Source organism: Ascaphus truei, chromosome 3, assembly GCF_040206685.1.
Source record: "Ascaphus truei isolate aAscTru1 chromosome 3, aAscTru1.hap1, whole genome shotgun sequence".
In the NCBI taxonomy this organism is placed as follows: Eukaryota; Metazoa; Chordata; class Amphibia; order Anura; family Ascaphidae; genus Ascaphus; species Ascaphus truei.
The window spans coordinates 286,924,885-286,933,841 of record NC_134485.1 but is presented as its reverse complement, the minus strand read 5'-3'; the positions used below and the strand labels follow the sequence as shown (position 1 = coordinate 286,933,841).

The 8,957-nt window shown below is 47.6% G+C and overlaps 1 long non-coding RNA gene across 1 annotated transcript in view; it reads left to right on the top strand.

Moving 5' to 3' along the window:
* Positions 1 to 2,781: 2,781 nt before the first annotated feature.
* Positions 2,782 to 8,957, top strand: part of LOC142491076 (uncharacterized) — a 31,019-nt gene continuing 24,843 nt past the window's right edge. The window contains exon 1 of the long non-coding RNA XR_012800265.1: positions 2,782 to 2,895. This is a non-coding gene — a long non-coding RNA (uncharacterized LOC142491076). The remainder of the gene's footprint in view (positions 2,896 to 8,957) is intronic.

Here is an 8,957-nt window from a genome sequence, read left to right as displayed (position 1 = left end):
TGCTTTAATGAGTGAACCCAGGGTGGAGCTGCAGTAAATATCAGGAGCAGTGTTCCAGGGCTGCACATGTCTGTAAGGCAATGCAAACAGTAAACTAAGGTGCGGATCCGTTACACGTAGGATTGCGTGGGACAAGTGACCTTTGACCCTATGCATTTCTCGATCGCTATCGCTTTTTCAGGAGTATGTATGAGAGGTGGAGCTAATCTTTATGTTAAATAGTCCCTTTAATCAATTGCTTATGAGTGAAATCTGTGTGCCAATTACAGCATAGGTGCAAAAACACTTATCCATATTGTTATAGAACTTCTGGGCATCTAAATATATTCCTAACTATTCACAAGTGCATGGAATGTTACTAAACAAACCATCAATGAAACTAAATTCTTGTTATGGGTATTCGTAATATCAGATCAATAGATTAATGGTATATATAAAGTTCATTTAAAAGTTGCATGACCAATTAATAGCTGATAGTATAGCATAACAACCATAACTCCAATATATAATAGAGACAATTAAATAAATACATCATAATTATAACAATTTGATCTTTACTGAACTTTATAAAATGATATATAATAAAATAATAAAATTAAAATTGTATGAAAATTAACATGATAATATCCTCAAACAATTATGAAGATCAAACTATGGTGGGATGCTCAATCCAAAGTTGGGTGGATATTAATTTGATATTTAATAAGATGCATATAACATGTTAATATATATGTAGCGGGGTACCACCTGGCTACTATTCTACCCAATTGGCTGGCAGTAAACCCTGGTATTTACAGGTTGCCAGTAGTTGGTATGGGGTTTTCCCCTTCACCTTTGGTACTGCACTTGAGTGACAGCAGGGGGTGATACATCCTGTTGTAGCTGGGACAACAGGGTGTCCGCCTTCTGGCTGTACTTAAGGCAGGACTGCCCAAAAGTTGACAGGTTGTTCCTTCCCTCTGAGGAAGGCAGGTCCCATGACTAAGAGCCTGATAATGGGGCCTACCCATGTGCTCTTCCCTACGGGGAGGAGTGAGTGTGGACCAATACCTCTGCCTACGCTAGGGAGGTGGGGACGGCTGCGGGTGCCCTTGGCTTGTAGTGGCGGTCCAGGGACCACCTTCAGTGATAACTGAGCTAAGAGACTGTATTCGACAGAAGACTGCTGAATACCTGTTGTGTTACTGCAGACCGAAGTAATAAACCATTCCTGTTTGCAATAACAATCTAACTGGGGGGAGAGGTAATCAGTTCTACTGTGGGAGATCATCTCCATTTCCCTGGAGCCTACTGCAGACGGAGGAGCTGCACTGCTAAGTATTATGTGGGGTATGAACCCCAGAAGCCTCTTCCGAGTCCCCAAGTCATCGCGGACGACTCCGCCCCCCTGTTGCCAACAGGTATATGCACCACACACCCTGTAATGGCCCCTATCTGGAGGGAAACACTGTTACTGCTGCGACACATTTTATTCGAGCAAATACCCAGTATGTACCTGGCAGATACCTGGAATGTGCCGCTCCTCACCTCTGACAAGCCCCGCTGCGTTTGCCTTCCCAGCCATGGTTCATGCCTGGCTGACGGGCGGCTGATCTGTTAAATGATAATGATTAGGATTTAATAGGCTGCAATGCTTCACGTGTCTACCAGATGGCATAAATTCATGAATTGTAATGCAGTATATATATATATACTGTGCAGTATTGCAGCCAGCGGGAATAAAATGCTTCAATCCCTGCCTGGAAAATAACGCAATGCACTCGGGCAGAAAACAGTCACAAACCTCAATACACCCGAGTATACCCGAATTCGTGGGACTAGCCGAGCTCGAATAAAGTGTGTCGCCAGTGTACATATACAGTGGGTATTGCCCTTATTTTAATCTGTTGATGTTGCTCATATTGTTAGCAACCTCAATTTGTTCTGTATCTGTCATATGAAACAGTCATTACACATTGTTGCCCCAAATATACAAATTTCCCAATGAAATCATGATATGTATGTATATATATATTTATGGAAATGCCGACCTTTTTCAGCAGTATTATTATATACAAATAGATGTATTAATGTGTGGTAGGATATAATGGAAAGAGACAGGTGGAATGGTACGGTCAGTGACATATAATGGAAAGAGACAAAGGCAGAAAGCATGCTCTCAATGACATGACTTGAAAACTAATCTGCTCTGAGGAACGCATATAAATCAAATTAAGGGGCCAAACTTCTGAGCTCATAAATCCAGTATGATTCTATCTTAACCAACTGATTAGGTCTGTTTCCTCCTCTCCAATTGAGAGAAGGGGCTCCAATAGCTCTATATATGAATCCACGTGGATATTGATTGTGGTTAAGCAGAAACTGATGTGATACACTATTGGTGACTAAACTTTTTCTGATGTTATAAATGTGCTCATATAGTCTTCTCTGGTGGGTCCAGTGTTCATACCCACATACTGTACTGCAGACAGCAGGGACATTCCAATAGATAAATGACAAATTAGGTTTTACAGTTCACAAATGTAGAAATATTTTAGTTACGGGACGTGACATTAGATCTGAAAATCAATCCACTGGTGCTAAATTGGCAAGGTGTACATTGTGTACAAATATAGTACCCCTTGGTGATCTGAGTGTATACCCCTGTGTCTGCTATCAGCACAGGACATGGCCCCTTTAAGAATTACATTCCACTGGACCATGTGATTGTGCTTAGCCAGTGGAATGACAGTTGGTGTCACTGGGAAAGGTATTGCTGAGGGGACTGGTGTGGCAGTTTGTTTTGATATGGTGAGGCTGCTGCGGAACACTCTGCAAGGGCCTGACCCAGACCTGCACAACTTGTAAAGTGAGAAGGCCGAAATGCTCCAAGGAAAACAGATTCGGGCCGAACGGGTAAAACAGCATTTATTATTCAAAATTATACTTTATTTACCATGTTTACGTGAAACAAAATTACATTTAAAATACTTTAATTCAAATTAACTAATTTCCTAATCATCTCACAAATTTAATGAGAGGTATTACACCTCTTTTCAGCAACAAATGTGTTGTTTTCCCGGGTCATATTTGAAGTAGACGTCTTCAAAATGTCTTCCAAATTGTCCATAGTCAGACAAGAATGTTGTTTGTTTTTGTTCATATTCATGATAAAGAACGTTTGTTCACAAATGTAGGTACTGCCAAAAATGCTGAATGTTTTCATTGCAGCTTCAATAAGATTTGTATACTTTTCACTGTCCATACTTCTGTAGAATTCATGCAGTCTGCTTTCTCTGTGCTTATTTCGGTAATCTGTCGACACTGGAGATCAATAACGTTCAACTGCAATTGAATTGGCAAGTCTGCTGGATCCACTGAAAAGGGATCTTCAATCATCTTCAATTGAATGTCTTCTTCTTTAGACAAAGTGAGTCTTCTGTCAAATTCTTCAATCAGACCATCAATTTTCATACCATATTTTTCTCCTAGCTCGGTGTGCTTGTGCTGAGGGATATGCTGTGCACAAATGGGAAAGTGACACATTTCACCTTTCAACAGCTGGCTTCTGAAAAGCTTCAATATCATTTTGAAAGCCTTCACTGCTGCATAAAGTTGAAATATAAGCTTAATTTTTCCTTGACGTTGAATATTATTCTGGAAGCCAGAGGGTCACGTGGTGATGACTTAGCTCAGATAGTGTCAACTCGGCCCTCTTTTCCAAGCACGACAAGGTCTGTTTCTTTTCTTACTTTATTTTGGAGAAAGCAGGGAAAAACAGTCTCTTGTGTAGAGGTGTAGGTCTAAATATCTCTGTGTGTGCTTAGTAGTAAAGGGAGGTGAAAAGATAATCTTGCAGTACCATTACAGGGGTTACAGCAAGGTACTCACGAGTCCAGAGGAATGGTGGAAAGGAAATAGCAATGTATGCTGGGTAGTAAGATAGTCTGGGGACAGACCATCTGTGGGCAGAGCAGAGGGGGAGAAAGAAGACTAGCCCATTTGAGAGAAAGGCTGGGGCTGCTATGACAACTCACAGGAGTGTCTGGGGGAGCTACAACATGTAGCAATAATGTTGCATCTCTAATACAGCAAGCTGCTGGGAGAGGGGAAATGGCACTGTATTTATCACACAAGCACTGTGTTTGTGTGCAGAACCAACCACATACAGCTGGCACTAATAAGCTGGCAAACAGGGCTGCGAGGAAAGGGGGGGGTGAAACAGAAGTGCAGACAGGAGTATTCCTGTTCCATGACACTCCCCGTCTGGTATCTGTAGATACCACTATATAACAGGCTATGTGGAACATATGTGCAATGCAAACATAACATAACAATGCAAAGGTCCATATTCCCATAGCAAGGTGATACCGGCCGGTACCACTGGCGTCAAAGTCCTTTGGCCAACCTTCCAGTAAGGGAAGCCAGGTGGATGCACAGCTCTTGGTTAGCTTGATGCACCACAATGTCTTTTGTAAGAGTCTCTGGCACTGTTTCCTTTTAGCCTTGTGAGAAAACAGTCCTTTTGTCTCTGTAGTTTTATCCACAGAGTACATCCCCTTGTAAGTGTGCCAGTCGTGGTAGCTTGTCGCCCTATCACCTGGCGTTCGGCAGAAGGAGATGGCTTTTGGTTCCTTGCGGAACCAGAACAACACTTCTGGAAGACTGGTTGTCGAATCTAGTCCAGTAAAGAGGGCGTCTCTCAGAGAGACTCCCTGAAGCTGAGTGCTGGGGTTGAACATTACCCGGATTTAATCGGGTTCCTGAGGGTCGTAGGCCCCAGGTGATTGGAGGTACCGACATTCTTCACCTTCCTCCATTGGAGGTGCTGGCTTTGCGTGGCCGGTAAAGAATATCTTTTGGATGAAGGCCACAAAGTTGTTTTTGGTCTCTGGTTCCCTTTTTAGGTCGCGGAGGTGCGAAGTGAACCTAGAGATGGCATGTTCTCCGTTGTTTGGGAAGCGTCCTTTTGGTGAATGGAATGGTAGCGGAGTCACCCAACTGCCTAGTCCGTCTTTAGAGAGCTCCTCGACAGTTAACCTCGGGAATCCTCTATCTTCCCTTGATGGTGTTTGTTTGCCGTCCTTTGTTGTTTAGAACGCTGTGCACCGTAGGCCATCGGTGCATTTTTCTTGCACGGGAACATCTCCACGTCGTTTGGTGAAACACTTCTGTGTCTCTCTGTTGACTGCCATCGGGAGGTTATTGTCTCCCTGGCCGTAACGAAGAACAGTCTCTTTTGTCCTAGTAAATCCCTTTGTGAAATGTCTCTGTGGCCGTCTCTTTTTAGACGTAGGAGAGGACAGTCTTTTTGACACTGTGCCTTCACCTGTGGGGCGCAATCTTTTACGGCTATGCCAGCCGTGGCAGCTGGTTGCTTTGTCGCTTGATACTCTATGGAGAGGAACAACAGTACATCTTAGTCGTGCCATTGCTCGCGAGAGGACTGTTTGATCGTTTATTGTCTTTTGGACGATCCCTTTGTCGGTCACCTTTGGGAGGTTACTTTCTTCCTTCGGTGGAATCGACTCGTCATCCTTAGCTGTCTGGACTGCTGAGCATCCTAGGCCATTGTCACATCCCCTCGATGCGAGGATGTTTTTGTTGATCTCAGGGGTGTGACCTTGTCTTTTCTCTTCACTTGGCCCTTCGGTCACTTGGAGATGCCCAAGATATGGTTTAGAGAGAGATGTTTGTCCACATTCTGTCACCTCCGTTCTGCGGGCGTCAACATAGTCTCGCCCGTGCTCTTTGTTGGTGCACGCGTTGCCTACTATCACCCATCCTAGGTCAAGTCTTTGGGCGTATGGCGCGTTGTGGGGTCCGTTATGCTGTTTACGGACTTTATGTACCCTCATGATGTCCCTACCAAGCAGCAGCAGGATCTTGGCGCCTTGTTCTACCGGCCGGATGTGGTTGGCTATTCCTTTGAGATGGGGGTAATGGAGTGCCACGTCTGGTGTGGGAATCTCGTCCCTGTTTGTGGCCATGTGGTTGCACTCGATGAGTGTGGGAAGGGGCATGTTCACTTTGCCGTCTATTGAGCATATGGTGTAGCCATTCCCTCTTCTCCCTGTGGTCTCCATTCGCCCTGCGCACGTTCTGAGAGTGTAGGGAGAAGCACCGTCTTGTATGTTAAACATGTCGAAGAACTCTGACCTGACCAGCGATCGGTTGCTCTGGTCGTCGAGGATTGCGTACATCCGAATAGCCTTCTCAGGTTGTCCCTGGGGGTGCACTGCGACAAGGCATATTTTAGAGCAGGACATTTTGTCACCTTCTTTTCCGCATACCTCAGTGCGCTGAGATGTGACAGATGTTGGCTCTCCTTCTTTCTCCCCGCCGTGCTCCGCTACGGAGGATGGGTTCTTGAGTTGGTGGAGTGTCAGCGCCTCTGGGTGTAACACCGTCACGTGATTGTCACTTTCGCACACTGTGCATTTGATCTCTTCTTTACAGTCCCTGGCTAGGTGAGTTGTGGAACCGCAGCACCTGAAGCAAACTCCGAATTCTCCAAGTAACCTCTTGCGTTCCTCTAGGGACTTCATCCTGAACCCAAAGCACTTGTTGAGTGGGTGTGGTTTCTTGTGTATGGGACATTCCCTGTTTGGGTCCCTTGGTTGCTTGTCTCCGGCGACCGACTGATCGGGAGTAGTTTGGGTCGTGGGAGGCACATCTGTCCTGCGGACCGAGATGGGTGTTTGGGTGTTACCATATCTCGTCGCTGGTCTATCGTTCCTCAGACTGCTTGCACTGTATGTGGTTTGCGCACCTAAGAAGAAGCTGGGGTCGTTCCTCGTCCTTGCTGCTTCGCGAATGAAGCTCAAGAAAACTGAGAATGGGGGGTAGACGACTTGCTTCTCCCTTTTGTATTTTGAGCCTTGTGAGATCCATTTTTCTTGGAGGTTGAAGGGTAGCTTCTCCAGGATGGGTCTCACTCCACGAGCTGAGTCTAGGACGTTGAGACCTATTAAGGAATGGTCTTTCCTTGCGAACTCCAGTTCTTGCAGCAGGTCCCCAAGCTCTCGTAACTTCGAGTAGTCTTTAGTTGTGATCTTGGGGAAGCTGTCGACTCTTTTGAAGAGCGAATCCTCGACTGCTTCAGGGCTGCCGTAGGACTCTTCTAGCCTTTCCCACACTAGGTCAAGACCTACTTGGGGTTGGTGCGCGTTTGCTGCCCGCAGTCTATTCGCGTACTCTCTGGATTCGTTCCCCAGGAACTTGAATAGCAGGTTGAGCTCTTCCCTTGCTGAGAAGTCCAAGCTGTTGATTGCGTCTTTGAACATGAACTTCCACGTCCAGTAGTTCTCAGGGCGGTCGTCGAAGCAGATGAGCCCTGCTTGCACCAGGTCGCGCCGGATCATATACTTGGCTATGTCTGTCAGGCCTGAGGCATCGGCGTGTTTGTCCCGTTCTGAGGTAGTTGCTGGGAGGGTCCGTGCGGTCGTCTCTTCCTTGGCGTGGACGCGTGATGGCTGCTGGCCGGTGTGAGGGGCTGTGTTTTCCCGTGTGGGTGTACCTGTATTGCGAGCCTGTTGTGGTGCATCCGTGTGCGCGCTGGCGTGTGGATCACTGTTGCGGCTGTGGCTATCCCAGGCAGCATGTGCCATTGACGGAGCAGCGTCTTCTCCTCGTGGTCCTAGCAAGTCTTCGGTGTCTGTGGTGTCACTCCCTCCGTGTTGAGATGGTGCGCTGGTGTTTACACTGAAGAGGCTCCTTACGTAGTCTTCAGTGCGTCGGACCGGATCCTCTGAGGCAATCCGTCTGTACGGTTGCTCCCCGCCATCCTGTTGCGCGGCTGCTTCCAGGACTTCAGCTTGGGCTATGGCAGCGGCGGCTTCCTTCTCTTGGTTAAGTGCCTCTAGATCCGCGTCCAATTCGGCCTTTCTACGCACGGCGGCATTGGCAGCGGCGGCGGTAGCAGCGGCGGCGGTAGCAGCGGCGGCGTTCCGCTCTTCCTCTTCTATGCGCGCTTTCTGCCCGTACGGTTGCCTCTCTCCGACCATATTCGGCCCTGGCACGTGCGGCCTCCGCGGTGGCTCGCGGCTTGGTAGCGCTTGCGCTTGCGCTGGACGCGTTGGATTGTGCTGATCTTGCTGACCTTGATGAGTGTCTGGGTGTGTTTGAGCGCTGCGATGCTGTCTCAAGGAGCTCTTTTCTCTCGCTTTGGGCGTCTATGATGGTGGTTCGCACGTGGCTGTCTCGTGTCAAGTCAATATTGTGCTGTAAGTCCCTTTCTTGCAGGCTTTCACCGGTGTTAGCCCTGGCCAGGTAAGTGACGTATGCCTCTGACAGTCTTTGGTAGCGTGCGTGATCTATCTTTAATTGAGTTATTGCCTGCTCGAGCTGTTGTACAGAATTGCCAGCGCCGGCGACATTGCATACCCCAAGTGCGGTTGTTTCCCAGGCCAACTCTAATTTGGCGCGGTGTGCTTCAATGTCAGTCTCATATTTTTCGCTGGCCTTTTGTGTCAGTGTGACTGTCCATTTGGGCCTTGCGCCTGCCTGCGCCTGTTGCAGTTGCGCAGCGGTCTCTGTGTCTGAGTGATCGCTCTACTGCATGATGTCTGGTGAGGCTCTGAGTTCTGCCATGCTGTAGGTGTGTGTAGGCCTTTTGCCAGTGTGTGTGGCATGCGGTCTTTTACCTTGTCAGCGATGGGCATCTGTCTCAGATGATGCTGAGCGGTGTCCTGCAGTGTGCAGCGTAGGGGTAGCTGTACTCACAGGTGTCCGGTGGCTCTGACCCGTGTCCTGGCGGGTGTCCGGTAGCGTGGCCCTTGATGGCCCTAGCCGTGGGGACGTGCGCAGGGGTAGGTGAGATGGTGGCTCCTCACTATGGGGCTGTGCAGAGGGTGAACTCAGACAGAGAAAAGGGCAGTTAGGTTTTTTTGTATAAGAAGCTTTGTTTGTTGCAAAGCTGCTGTGCAGTGTAGGCTGCTGCTTGTCTGTTAAGGCTGCAGGCTGTGTGCAGTATGAGC